General features: G+C 36.0%; 1 pseudogene; it reads left to right on the top strand.

Annotated features, from left to right (window-relative positions):
* Positions 1-15,936, top strand: part of LOC103604655 — a 68,508-nt pseudogene that overhangs the window by 51,692 nt on the left and 880 nt on the right.

Here is a 15,936-nt window from a genome sequence, read left to right as displayed (position 1 = left end):
CAAGATATTAGCAATCAGAATACAGCAACACATCTAAAAGCTCATGCAGAACAATCAGATGAGATTCATCCCAGGGATGCAAGGATGGGTCAACCTATGCAAGTCAATAAATGTGGTACACCGCATCAACAAAATCAAGGGAAAAAAAACATGATTATCTGAATAGATGCAGAAAGAGCATTCAACAAAACTCAACATCCCTTTATGATAAAGACTCTCATCAAATTAGGAATAGCAGAAAAGGATCTCAGCACAATAAAAGACATTTACAACAAGCCCATTGCCAATATCCAGAATGGGGAAGAACTAATGGTTCCTTCCTTAAGAAAAGAAAAAAGACAAGGATGTCTACTCTCACCACTCCTATTTAACATAGTATTAGAACTACTAGCTAAAGCAATTAGTCAAGAGAGAGAAATAAAAGACATGCAAATTGGAAACAATGAAGTCAAAACATCCCCGTTTACAGATGACATGATCCTAAACATAGAAGAACCTAAAAATCTCTTAGAGCTGATTAATAATTTCAACGATGTTGCAGAATATAAAATCAATGCCCAAAATTCAGATAAATTTATATTCTCCAATAACAAACTAACAGAAAGAGAAATCAAAAAAGTAAGCCCATTTACAATAATCACCAAATAATAATAATAATAATAAAATACCTAGAAATGAATTTCACCAAGGAGGTGAAAGATCTCTACAATGAGAACCACGATCACTAATGAAAGAAAATTAAAGAAGACAAAAAATGGAAAGATATTCCATGCTCTTGGATTGGAAGAATCTACATTGTGAAATGTCTATACTTTCCTGAGTGTTCAACAGATTCAATGCAATACTCATCAAAATTCCAATGACATTTTATGCAAAAATAGAAAAAAAAACAATCCTAGCATTCATATGAAACAACAAATGACTCCAAATACCCAAGCAATCCCAAGAGAAAATAATAAAAATAAAGCCAGAGGCCTAAAACTACCTAACTTCAAACTATACTACAAATCTATACTAGCCAAAACAGCATGGTACTAGCATTAAAATAGACACTGGACCAACGGAACAGAATAGAGAACCCAGAAATCAATGCACATTCTTATAGCCAACTAATCTTTAACAAAGGCAACAAGAATATACACTGGGCAAAAGTCTGCCTCTTCAATAAATGATGCTGGGAAAATTGAATATCCATATGCAGATGTATGAAACTAGACCAGCACCTTTCACTATATACCAAAATTAACACAAAATGGAATAAAAACTTAATGGAATAAAAATATAAGACCCGAAACTGTAAAACTACTAATGGAAAACACAGGGGAAACAGTCCAGGAACTAAGCCTTGGCAAAGATTTTATGAATAAGACCACAAAAGCACAGGCAACATACTGAAAATAAAGAAATGGATTATATCAAACAAAAAAACTTTTTTATAGCAAAGGAAACAATCAACAGAGTGCAATAGTAATTGACAGAATGGGAGAAAATATCTGGAAAATATACACCCAATAAGGGATTAATATCCAGAATATACAAGGAACTAAAACAACTATACACTAAGAAAACAAAGAACCCAATTAAAAATTGTCAAAGGAGCTGAACAGACATTTTTCAAAGTAAGACATTGAAATGGCCAACAGGTACTTTAAAAAATACTCAACACCACTTATCATCAGGGAAATGCAAATCAGAATCACTTTGAGATATCATCTCACCCCTGTTAGACTGGCTATAATAAAAAGTAAATAAATAAGTACATACATACTTACGTAAAATACAAAGAGAATAACAAATACTGGCAAGGATGTGGAGAGAGGGGAATTCTCCTACACTGTTTTTAGGACTGTGAATTAGTGCAATTAGTGCAGCCACTATGGAAAACAGTATGGAGTTTTCTCAAACATCTAAAGATAGATCTACTCTATGATCCAACAATCCCACTTCTAGGTATATACCCAAAGGAATGGAAATCATCATGTCGAAGGGATACATGCCCTCTCAAGTTCACAGCAGGTCTATTTACAACAGCCAAGATGTAGGACCAACCTAAATGTCCGTCAATGGATGACTGGATATGGAAAATGTCGTATATATATGTGGAATACACCAATATTTATGAAACGAATGTATTTCACAGGGCCTCCAAAGCCCCTGAAGTTTCAGGTTTATCCTAACTTCTTAAAATCACATATAGAAATGTTAACCCTGCAAAAGACAGGAAACTTTCCTCAGGCTAGGGTCTCTGATGTACATGGAGAGTTGCGGCACAGCAAGGTTGCTGCCTCAAGGACAGACAAGTTACTGATTGATATGTAACGATACAGGGAAATTGCTGTAGGGAGAGAGAATGTGTGCTAAGATCAAGCTTTTGTTGGTGGATCAACTTAACCTTTGCAGATTGCATTATGGAATGTCACCTTGCTTGATTCACTGAATGTTACCAGCCTCTACTGTTAAACTATACTTGGCCCAAACCCCACCTATGTCCTTTTCCTGTAACTTCCTGGTCTGTAGAATAAATGTGGGGCAAGAACCCCAGTTTGTGGTTAATTTCCCAAAGGAAGGAATGCCTCTCTCTTATGGGTTCTGGGAGGTTAACCCCTTTGGGGTTTCTCACTGCTCAGAAGAAATGGGCTTTGAGTAATCTTTTGTGGCTCTGTCACACAGAGGAAGAGAGGTGACAAATCCTTGTGAGGCAAAGCAACACATATACACTATAGAATACCACTCAGCCATAAAAAAATAATGAAATTCTGCCATTAGCAGCAACATGGATGAGTTTGGAGAAAATTATGTTAAGTGAAATAAGCCAGGCACACAGGGAAAAATATCACATGTCCTTACTTATAAGTTTGAGCTAGAAGAGAAAAATGGAAAGAAAGAAAGAACACAGTGGTGTTTTGGACTGCTAACCTTGGGTTGGCAGGGATGCAATGAAGGCAGAGGGAGGTCATGGTGGGGTTGGGTGGGGACCATTGGGAGTAATGGCAATTTGTGGTAATGACCATAATGATAGTATGGATCTGATCATTATATTTTGGACACAGATGGTCAGCTTTGTACCCCAGGAATATGCATAATCAATTTTTAAGAAATGAAAAAAAACTAAATCTTACTGCCACACACACACATAAAAAACACCTTATAATGACAATGTAATAATGTTTCTGCTTTATTTCTGATTTTGGTAATTTTGGTCTTCTCTTTTTTTCTTGGTGAGTCTAGATAAAGGTTTGCAAATTTTGTTGATCTCTTCAAGAAATCATCTTTTGGTTTTGTTGATTTTCTCTATTGTTTTTAATTCCCCTATTTCATATATTTCTATTGTAATCTTTGTTATTTACTGCCTACAATTGCTTTTGGTTTAGTTTGCTTTTCTTTTTCAGTTTTCTTACAATAAAAGTTTACATTACCGATTTGAGATTTTTATTTCTAATGTAGATGTTTACTGGTATAAATTTTCCATTAAGCACTACATGAACACTGCATCCTATAAATGTTGATATGTTGCACTTTGATTTTTATTTCAAAGTACTCACTAATTTCCCTGTGATTTTTCTTTTTACCCATTGTTTGTTTAGTACAGTGTTGTTTAATTGCTATGCATTTTTTAATTTTCTAAATTTCCTTCTGTTATTGTGGTCAGAGTGCATATATTCTATTATTTTTTATGATCTTAGTATTTCCAAATGCATTAAGACTTGCTTTGTGGCAAAAAATAAAAATTAAATTAAATTTTTAAAAGATATATCTTTAAATGTCATATGGTCTTGCATGTTTTGAAACTTACATATATTTCTCAGACATTGAGTAACAACATATGCATTTTTCTGCAAATTGTTAAGCTTTCAAAAAATTATTTCTATCTGAAATGTATATAAAGGATACTACTTATATTGTAAAACTTTATTTAAGTAAAATTTATATGCTGTTGACCCCTCTTCTGAATTTATCAAATAGTTGCCCATTGCCTGCTACATTCAAATCATTGGAAAATTAGTTATGGCAGCCTCCTACGTTCCAGGTTCTTGTGAGTTTAGCAAAAAGTAAAACAAAGTAAAATAATAAGATGATCCAATAGAACACTGATATACTATTTATCATCCATTATTTTGAAAGTAATACAGAAAAAATACGATCTCTCAATCCCACCATTACAATAAACCTTAAATAAATCATTAAGACCAGAAGCTTATTATTCTGCCCTCTAGTGTAATCCTTATGAAGAATTTTGCCATACTGTGCCATAAGTCTTTTGATGATGCATTATATTGATATTTGGAAATTGTTAAATTGCTACAGACGTGTCAATGAAAGATTCTTAATCACGTATAAGAACTGTGACTTCTATTTTAATGAAGCCATAAAAGTATCTTACTTTAACATTACTAAAAGAAGGCATTTTCAACCAGAAGCTTCACCATGTTTACTGATAGCCGATTTGGATATCATTATGTAAGAGAACACAAGGACCTTTTCTTTGTTTATTGTACTATAGACTATATCTTCTGTATGGATCACCAACATACCATATTCTTAGCAATTAATAGCAAAAAGTATACTGTAGTGTGAGTATCATTTAATACATGCAGTATCAAAGAAGGCAAATTATTGGTCCTTAATTTGATCATCAAAGCCAACTTACTATAGTAAACCATACCTGGCTTTCATAGCTCCCACGTATTTTATTTTGCAGACTTTTCATCAACTCATTGCCCAGTACACAAACAGGTATTTCTAGATTGTCTCCAGGGGCAAGCTCATGCTAGTATAAATATGAACACTTTATATCCAACAGAAAACTGACATGGCAATATCACAATACTACTTGCTAATTTTCCAACTTTAATTAATTTCTGACTTTTTTATTGAAATATAATTGATTATACAAATTTTTGGCATACAGATTTGAATAGCAATACTTGTGCACAATATATGGTGACCAAAGCAGGATAATTAGTATACTCAAGTTTATAAAACATAATCAATCTTTGTGAATTCCTCATCAACCCCCTACACATCTCTCTTATCCACCTCTAATAACCACAGTTCTCTTCTCTTTGTTTTTGAAAGTTCAACATATTATTATGATTTTTGTTTCTTTTTCTTTTCTTTCTTTCTTTTTATTTATTTATTTATTAGCTCCCACTTATAAGTGAAGACATACAGTATTTCTCTTTCTGTGCCTGGCTTCTTTCACTTAACATATTTTTTTTTTCTAAATTCATCCATATTTCTGCAACTGGTGGGATTCACTCTTTTCTTATGGTCAAGTAGTATTCCACTGAGTATATGAACAATATTGTCCTTATATAGTCGGTCAATGGACATTTAAGTTGATTCCAACTTTTGGCTATTGTATATAGAGATGCAATAAACGTAGGAGTGCAGATATCCATTTGACTCAATGATTTCCATTCCTTTGGGTATATACCCAGCAGTGGAATTGCTGGATCATATAGCACTTCTATCTGTAGTTGTTTGAAGAAACCCCCTACTCTTTTCATAATGGCTGTACTATTTTATAGTATTACCAACTGTATAGAAGAGTTCCCCTTTCTCCACATCTTCACCAGTATTTGTTATTATCAGTCTTTTTAATAATTGCCAGTCTATCTGGGGTGAGATGGTATCTCAATATGGTTTTTATTTTCATTTCCCTCATGATTAATAATGTTGAGCATTTTATCATGTGTTTGTTGGCCATTTGTATATCTTCCTTTCAAAAATGCCAATTCAGCTCCTGTGCCCTTTTTTAATTGGGTTAGTCACTTTCTTACTGCTAAGTTGTTTGAGTTGTTTGTATATTCTGAATATGAATCACTTGTCAGATGCATAGTTTGCAGTTGTCTCCCATTCTGGAGGTTGTCTTTTTGCTTGTTAATTATTTATTTTGCTGTGCAGAAGATTTTTAGTTTGATATAACCTCATTTGTTTATTTTTTCTTTTGTTGCCTGTATATTGGTGGTCTTATTCATAAAGTCTTTGCCCAGTCCTACATCCTGAAGTGTTTCCCCTATGTTTTCTTTTAGGAGTTTTATACTTTCAGATCTTATAGTTAAGTCTTTGATCCATTTTGAGTTGATTTTAGTATTTGGCAAGAGGTATAGATCTACTTTCATTCTTTTACATGTGGATGTCCAACTTTCCTAGCACCATTTATTGAAGAGGCAACCTTTTCCCCAATGTATGTTCTTGTTGCCTTCATCAAAGATCAGTTGGCTGTAAGGATGAGGGTTGATTTCTGGGTTCTCTATTCTGTCTCATTGGTCCATATGTCTGTTTTTATGCCAAGAACATTCTCTTTTGGTTATTATAGCTTTACAGTATATTGAAGTCAGATAGTGTTAGGCTTCCAGTTTCATTTATTTATTTATTTTTGCTCAGGATTGCTTTGGCTATTCAGGGTATTTTGTTGTTCCACTAAATGTTCAAATTATTTTCTTTATTTTTGTAAAGAAAGTTAGTGGTATTTTGATAGGGACTGCATTGAACATGTAGATCACTTTGGGTAGTATTTACATTTTTACAGTGTTAATTATTCCAATCCAGGAGCAGAGAAATTATTTCCTTCTTTTTGTGTTCTCTTCCAATGCTTTCGGTACTGATTTGTCATTTTCATTGTGGCGATCTTTCACCTCCTTGGTTAAATTGATTCCTAGGTATTTCATTTTTTTGGTGACTGTTGTAAATGGGCTTGCTTTCTTGATTTCTTTTTCTGCTAGTTCATTATTGGAGTATTAAAATGCTACTGATTTTTCATGTTAACTTTGTATCCTGCAACTTTACTCAAATCATTTATCAGTTCTAAATTTTTTTGTAGAATCTTTAGGTTTTTCCATATATATGATCATGTCATCTGCAAAAAGGAGCAGTTTGACTTTGTGTTTTCCCATCTGGATGCCCTTTATTTCTTTCTCTTGCTTGATTGCTCTGGATAGTACAATCTGGATAGTACTAACACTGTTTTAAATAAGAGTGATGATAATGGATATCCTTGTCTTATACCTATTCTTAAACAGGAATTATTCTTAAATAGGATGATCTTGGTGGTGGGTGTGTCATATATGGTTTTTACTGTGTTGAGATACTTTCGTCTTATACCTAATTACTAAGAGTATGTATCGTAAAATATGTTGAATTTTGTCAAATGCTTTTTCTGCATCTATTGAAATAACAATACATTTTGGTCCTTGATTTTTTTGATGTAGTGTATCACATTTATTGACTTATGCATGTTGAACCATCCTTGCATTCCTAGGATGAATCCCACTTGATCACAGTCTACAATTTTTTTGAATGTTTCTATATTCTTATTTCTAATATTTTGTTGAGGATTTTTGCATCTAGGTTCATGGATGATATTGGCCTGTACTTTTCTTTTTTTTTTTTTTTTTTTTTTTTTTTTTTTTATCTTTGTCTGGTTTTGGTATCAGGGTGATACTGTCTTATAGAATGATTTTGGAAGATTGGCCTCTGTTTCAATTTTTTGGAATAGTTTGAAGAAAATAGGTATTAATTCCTCTCTAGAAGTTTGGTAGAATTCATCAGTAAAGCCATTCATGCTGGACTTTTCTTTATTGGTAAAGTTCCTATTACTGCTTCCATCTTGTTGCTTGTTATTGATCTGTTTGGGTTTCCTATGCCTTCTTTGTTCACTTTTAGCAATTTGTACATGTCCAGAAATTTGTCCATTTCCTCCAAGTTTTCAAATTTGTTGGAATATAATTGTTTATAATAATCTCAAATAATTCTTTGTATGTCTGTGCTATCAGATGTAATGTCTCCTTTTTTATTTCTAATTTTTGTTATTTGGGTCTTCTCTCTTCACTTTTTAGTTAGCCTACCTAATGGTTTGTCTATTTTTTTTTTAACTTCTCAGAATACTAACTTTATCTTTTATTGATCTTTTGTATCTGTTGGGAGGCATCTCTATTTCATTTAGTTTCCTAGGATATTAATTATTTATTTCCATTTACTAATTTTAGGATTTCATTGTTCTTGCTTTTTTTCTAGTTCTTTGATGTGTAGCATTAGGTTGTTTATGTGAAATCTTTCTGTACTTTCAAGGTAAGTGTTTATTGCAATAAACTTCCCTCTTAGTATTGCTTTTGCAGTATCCCACAGGTTTTGGTATAAGGTGTTGTTATTTTAATTATTCTGGGGAATTTTTTAAATTTCCTGTTTAATTTCTTCTGGGACTCATATGTCATTCAGTAGTATGTTGCTGTTTAACTTCCATGTGTTTGTATAGTTTCCAGACTTTCACTTGTTACTAATTCCTAATTTTAAATCATTGTGGTCTGAAAATATAAAAAATTGTTGTGACATTATTTGTGACCTAATATGTGGTTTTTCTTGGAGAATGTTCCATGTGCTGAGAAGAATGTACATTTTTTGGTTGTTGTATGAAGTGTTCTATAGATATCTGCCAAGTGCAAATTGTCTAAAGTGTAGCTTAAATCCTGTGTTTCTCTGTTGACTTGTTGCCTAGATGTTCTATCTAATGCTGAGAAAGAGGCACTCAGGTCCCCAACTATTATTGTATTTGGGTCTATCTCTTTTTTTAGGACTAATAGTGTTAGATTTATATATTTGGGTGCTCCAGTGTTAGGTGCATATGTATTTATGACTGTTATCTATTCTTGCTGGATAGGTACCTTTATCATTATATAGTGGCCTTCTTTGTCTCTTTTTATGGTTTTTGGTTTAAAGTCTATTTTATCTGATATGAGAATAGCAACACATGCTTATTTTTGCTTTCCATTTATGTGGTATAACTTTATCCAACTGTACTCTTAGTCTGTGTGTGTCTTTACAGGTGAAATGAGTCTCTTGAAGACTGAATATAGTTGGGTCTAGCTTTTCAATCCAATCATCCAGTCTGTATCTTTTGAGTGGGGACTTTAGGCCATTTATATTGAAGGTATCGTCTTACTACTGACATTGAATTGCTATTTAAATGATTTATTTAAATATCTTCTGTTCCTTTTTTTCCCTTTTCTTGTCTTTCATATTTTTTTGAGGTGGTATGGTATTGTTTATTTCTCTCTCTAGTTTGTGTATCTGCCCTACAATTAGTGTTTGTTTTTTCTTGTATATTCATGGTCATGATTATCATTTTTTGGTTCCAGGTGCTGGGTTCCTGTAGGGATTTCTTGTAGAGCTGGTTCTGGGGTGGTGAAGAGACTCAGCTTTTATTTGTCTGGGAAATACCCTATTTCCCCTTCATTTCTGAAAGATAGGCTTGCTGGGTATATTATTCTTTTCTCACCCCTCACTCTGATACTTCCAATTTCACTTTGTTAATGCCACACAATTTTGTTGCCAAACTTGCCAATATTGACTGTATTATTTCAATAATTAATAATGAATCTTTTTATACAATGTTGACATTTCTATATACCTTATGACAATTTCCAAAGTTTATAAATTACTCATAGGATTTTAATAATTTTGAGGATTATCTTTTTAAATGAAATCTTTATTTCTTTGCATAGCATACATAGGAAAAATCAAAATTTATAAATCATAGTGTTTGTTGAGTGAACTTAATAAATTCTTGAGCCTGGTTGTCAGTTGCTTTGATTTTCTACTTTAATTATCATAATTAGCCCAGGTTTTGTGAAAAAATATACATATACACATACAGCATTATTTGTGTACACATGTGTGTGTGTATACATACACACATATTATTTTCTCTCTTTCCAGTTCCTAATTTTTATTTCTTTTCCAGAGTTGCCCTTGTTTAAATCATTTTACAAAAGAATTAATTTTGATATGTTTATAATATTGTATAATACAATAATAATTAGAAAGTATTTTACTTAATTACGTACATCTTGTCTTTTATGAATATTAAAAAATAATTAATTGATCAAGTTAATTCATAAAATTTAGTTCGGAGGTTCACTGGATTACTTTCTAAAGGAAAATATAGAAGTTAATGCTTTATACTTGTTCAGTTAAACTCATCTTGTATTAATAAATACCATCATTTATTGAGTGCCCATTATGCCAGTCACAGTGTTAAACACTTTGCATCATTTTGCTTAATGTTTTCAATAACTCTGTGAGGTATCTTTTCTTTTAGATGAGTAAACTGAAATTAAAACAGGTTAAATAATTTTCCTGATGGCACACAGCTGAAACATAGGAAAACTGAGTTGAAGACAAATTTTCCTTATTTCAAACCCCATGTTTTCAACAACAATAATATACTACTTACATAAGCACATAAACCTTGGAAAGGCATCCATACATGTATGTTAACTTTATGCTACACTGCGTTACAGTACCGGACACACAACTGAAAAAAGGTTTATAATGTTGCATATTATTTATTAATTTTAATACTACAAATATGAATTTTAATATGCTGATTTGAGATATTTAAAACTACCTTTTGGTAGCAAATCAAATGTTGATCAGCATTTATAATAAATGTTGACTCGACAATCTAATAATAGCAAACACTCAAATAAATTATTAAGTTTTTTTCTTACTTTCAATTAGCTATGTGTTTATTACTGACATTTGACTTTGAAAGTAAGGCTAGGAGATACGTCTTTTATTCTGAAAAAATGGTAATTGTTTTGTTTTCAAAGAAAAAGTTTTATTAAATTTCCTTCTCCTTTTTTTACCATTGCTTTCCTTCATGTATCTTTGTTTTTTCTTCTTTCTCCTTGTTTTGTCTTTACAACTTCTCTATAATTTTTAACGTTTGAGATTTTTGATGTTTTCAGGATAACATTACATTTATAATTATATATCATGTTCATAAATAGATACACGACAGGTGTACTTAGATTTGCTTCAGAATAGCCCTTAATAATATTAGTATAAATATATCATTAGTATTCTGTCAAATGCTATTAGTAAGAATATATCATACCCTTAAGAGCAAATAATGATTCTTCTTCTATGTAGACACTTTATTTACTATAAAAGGCATAAAATATAAGGGTACTTCAGAGAGTTCCTGAAAAGATTTGTATTATCTTTTTATTTTGTGGTTTTAAAAAAAATTCTTTCATTGAAAAATAATTGATTGTAAATATCTGTGGGGTACAGCATTGAATATCAATACCTCTGTGTAATATGTAATGCTCAAATCAGGATAATCGTTATATCCAACATTACACAATGTAATTATTTTTTGTGGTCTTTTACCAGTTTCTCACTAAATCTCCCACCACTCCCTCTTTCCCACCCCTGGTAACCTCAGTTCTTTTAATTCTAATTTTCTATGAACTTTATGGCATACTCTCATATTTCCAGCATTAAGACAGTGAATAGACTTATTCACAAATAGATGAGGCTGAAAATATACCTTGAGTTAAGGACTGTAGCACTTTAAAGGACTATAGGTATACATAAGGGCAGTTTGTTCTTAGGAAATATTATATACCCCTATGTATCTGAGAGCTGATTTCACAGTTCTATTTTGCTATATGCTATTCATTTTATCTTAAACCATCATTGAATCTCCTTCTCCTGAGTTTTTCCTCTTTTATACTATGTCTCAAAGATAACGTGCTTCCTCATGAAGGCAAAATGCCAGCCAGTACTTATTCATAGAGGTAATAGGAAAATTATTTATTGTGCAGCAGTAATACTATGTACCATCTGTTAGCCCACTAGGGCTGTTCTGAAGCAAAACTAACTATTTACTTTAAAACCTTGAATATAGGTGATTTCTCAGAACACTATAAAACAATACATGACACCCCCTCCAAAAAAAGCACCAATTCATATGTGTAATTATTTATTTGGCATACTGTATTAGTCCGTCTTGTGCTGCTATAACAGAATTATCTGAGTCTGGGTAATTTATAAAGAACAGAGGTTTATTTGGCTTACGATTCTGGTACACCTTCATCTGGCATGGGCCTCAGGCAGTTTCTACTCATGGCAGAAAGTGGCAAGCAGATGGCAGGTACAAGCAGATCACATGGTGAGAGAGAGAGAGAGAAGAGAGGAGGTGCCAGGGTCTATTAAACAACCAGCTCTCATGGGAACTAATAGAGCAAGAACTCACTCATTAATCTCCCTCCCAAAGGGAGAGCATTAATCCATTCATGAGAAATACATGCCCATGACTCAATCAGTTTCCAACACTGCCACATTGGGGATCTGATTTCCACATGAGTTTTGGGGGTACAACACATCCAAACTCTATCATTCCACACTTGGCCCTTCAAAACTCATGTCACTCTCACATACGAAATACAATCATTCCATCCCAACAATCCCAAAAGTCTTAGCTTGCTCCAGAACCAACTTAAAAGTCCAAAGTCCAAAGTCTCATCTGAGACCAAAAGCAAAAGTTCTCCCACTTGTGAACCTTTAAAAATCAAAACCTAATTTATCTATTGCCAAGATACAATGGTGGAACAGACATTGTGTATACATTCCCATTCCAAAAGGAAGGAATAGAACAGAAGAAAGGAAAAACAGGACCCAAACAAATCCGAAACCCAGCAAGGCATACATTAAGTCTTAAATCTCCAAAATAATCTTATTTGATTCCAAGTCCTGCATCCTAGGCACAATTGGGCATCTGGGACCCCAAAGCCTTGAGCAGTCTTGCTTCCACAGCTATGCTGGTGCCTGCAGCTTTTCCAGGTCTGTGTTGCCTGTTGCCAGTGGCCTTGCAGTTCTGGGGTCCTGGCAGCAGTCCTGATGCCTTGGCTTTACTAGACATTTTCCTGGTGGGGGCTCTCTGTGGGGGCTCTGACCACACTTTTCTGCTCTGCATTGCTCCAATAGATGGTCTCTGCAGTGGTTCTAGCCCTCTGGCAGGTCTCTGCCTGGGACCCCAGGCTTTTCCATACATCCTCTGGAATCTGGGTGGAGGCTTCCATGCCTCCACTGCCCTTATGTTCTGCCAGCCTGCAGAATTAACACAACATGGATGCCACTGAGGTTCAGGTTCCTACTCTCCAGAGATGCTGAATGACCCATAATTAGGGCTGCTCCAGCCAGAGCAGCTGGGATGCAGGAAGTAGGTTCCTGAGGGCAGCTGAACCCCAGATCTGACCTCTGGGACAACTTGCTCCTTCTAGGCCTCAGGCCCTGTGATGGGTGGGGTACCCTTCCAGACTTCTCAAATGTCTTTAGGGCTTTTCTGCCATTGTCTTGGCAATTAGCATCTGGCTGCTTCACCACCAAACTAATGTCTTTAGTAGCCAGTTTAACTGCTTCACACTTTTATCTTTCTCCTACTGTCCACTTCTCTAGCACATGGCCAGGCTGCAAATTTTCCAAATCTTTATGCTCTGCTTCCCTTTTAAATTCTGGCTTTACATCATGCCTTTGCTGCCATAACTCAGAGTAGGCTGTTAAAAGTAACCATGCAGCTTCCTTAATGCTTTGCTTCTTGGAAATTTCTTCCACGAAGCATTCTGGCTCATGACTCTTAAGTCCCACCTTTCACAAAGTCCAAGGGCATGGAGGCAATGCAGCCAAGTTCCTTGCCAGTTCAAAGCAAGTGTGATCTTTGCCCCAGCTTCTAATAAACTCCTTCTTATTTCTATCTGAGACCTTCTTAGAATGGTCTTTACAGTCTGTATTTCTATCAGCATTCTGCTTGCAACCACATAACCAGTCTCTAAGACATTCCAAACTTTTCCTCATCTTTTTATCTTCTTCTGAGTCCTCCCAACTCCTCCAACCTTTGCCTAACACCCAGCTCCAAAGCTGCTTCCATGTTTTTAAGTATCTTTTTTAAGCAACACCCCACTTCTCTGGTACCAATTTTCTATATCATTCTCTTTTGTGTTGCTATAACAGAATTACCTGAGACTGAGTAATTTATAAAGAACAGAGGTTTATTTGGCTTATGATTCTGGGACAGCTGCATCTGGCATGGGCCTCAGGCTGCTTCTACTCATGGAAGAAAGCGGCAGGCAGCTGGCAGGTACAAGCAGATCACATGGTGAGAGGAAGCAAGAGAAAGGAAGCAAGAGAGAGAGAGAGAAGGTGCCAGAGCCTATTAAACAACCAGCTCTCATGGGAACTAATAAAGCAAGAGCTCACTCATTAATCCCCATTCCCACAGGGAGAGCATTAATCCATTCATGAGGGATCCACACCCATAATCCAATCAGTTTCCAACACATGACTGCATCAGATTTCCACATGAGTTTGGGGGGACAACACATCCAAACTCTATCACATACATTATAAGACATCAAATTCATTTTTCCAAAAAGCCTTGAATGAGTGAAAGAATCTCAGCAAATCAGCATCCAAAGGCATCTCTTAGCCTAACTTGTTCGGATGTTCCAGAAAAAGAGGATCATTTATTGGAGTCTTATTTCCTGGTGGAAACAGTTCACAAAGAAGGTGCCTGCCCTTGTCAGTGAGCCATTTCATTCATTCATTCACTTATTTACTTACTTATTTACTTATTTATTTACTTAATTACTTACTTACCTCCTTACATACTGTAAAATGATCTGTATCTTTTCAGCAGCCAGCTCCAGTTTATAGATGTTGGGTTGAAATTGATGCATGAAGGATTTTGTCGGGCCTGAAAAACTAACGCCACCTTAAGGGACATTACAAGCAGCACCATTATGGGCCCACAAGGGTGTATTAATGTGGCAGCCTAAGACGGCACCAGGAGGAAGTAGGGTGGGGGTGTCCACGGGAACGTTGCCTTAGCCCTTATTGGCCAAATACGTGCTTCTGCGCTCGTGAACACAATAGCTAGGCATTGAGACAGGATGCATGCCCTTGAAGCTAATTGGATTATGTTAAAACCTCCCCTCCCTATCTGCCTATAAAAGCAAGTGCTTGTGTGATAACAAATGGAACTGCCTCGACAGAACCCCTGCCGCATCTGAGTGTCCTTTAATCGGGGCTGGTTTGGGGACAGCGGTGTGCTCACCTCTCTTCACGGCTCTCTTCCCCCGTCTCCTTCTAAAGGGGACCAGAGGGAAAGAGTAATCCGGGCCGTTCTCTCGCCCACTGAAAGGAACGAGGCTAGTGCTGTACAGGTCAGCCGGCAGCAGACCCGACAGAGTGGTGCCCTGCGTGAGGAGTATTTAAAACTCGTGGGTGAAAGGCGAGTGAGTGAGGCCCCTGGCTGCTCAGCCCTGAAAGAAGGTATACAAAGGGTGATCAACCAGCGGAGTGGCCCCCGCAACCGCGGTGGTCGCCATGAAGTAATCCGCCTGCATGTCAGAGTGAGTACTGTAACAGGGGGAAGTCCCTGCAATTCTCTGCCCTGTGCTCCCTTTGTCCCTTCCTCGCGGGGCAAATGGGAGGTGTGTGTGTGGAAAGAGTGACGAGACAGCTTGCAAGGCTCTAAAGTACATGTTAAAATGAGACAGCCTGCCAAGCTCTAAAGTACATGTTCCTAGAAATATCTGACTCCACGGCCACCAGTGCCTGGCATCATGTGGTGAAGGTGGCCCCTTGGGCACCTTCGTCCGACTTGTTCTCGTATGAGACTTGGGACTGGGCTCAGACCCTGGCCAGAAAGAATGAGATTCATCATGGGCTAGACCCCCCCTTAGGCATCCTACCCAACCATCTCTGCCCTAAAGCTTTGCTTCCGTCCCGAGCATCAGGAAGGGGCAGAAAGGGATTGGGTGCAGTTCGATGAGGAGAGAAAAAAAGAAACAAAGCTGCCAATGCAAGGCCCTGAGAAAAGTTTAGCCAAAGGAGAGAAAGCGGCACCTGAAGAAGTGGAGGAGGCTAGTCCACATTTAAAAACATCCCGGGCAGAGCCGCAAGTTTTCCCTGTCATGGCTCGCTGGGAACCCCCAGCTGTCCGTAGCCCATGAGGGGAAGCGACCCCTCAGGCCTATCCAGTCAACGTTGTAAAAGAAAAAAAAAAGGCTGCTGCTGAGGCCAGGACTTTATCCTCAGCCTTGCAGGATCAGACACAAAACTTAACTGAAGCCTTCAAGGCATTTA

Source organism: Galeopterus variegatus, unplaced genomic scaffold, assembly GCF_000696425.1.
Source record: "Galeopterus variegatus unplaced genomic scaffold, G_variegatus-3.0.2 Scaffold5315, whole genome shotgun sequence".
Lineage (NCBI taxonomy): Eukaryota > Metazoa > Chordata > Mammalia > Dermoptera > Cynocephalidae > Galeopterus > Galeopterus variegatus.
This window is presented reverse-complemented; position numbering and strand designations above follow the sequence as displayed.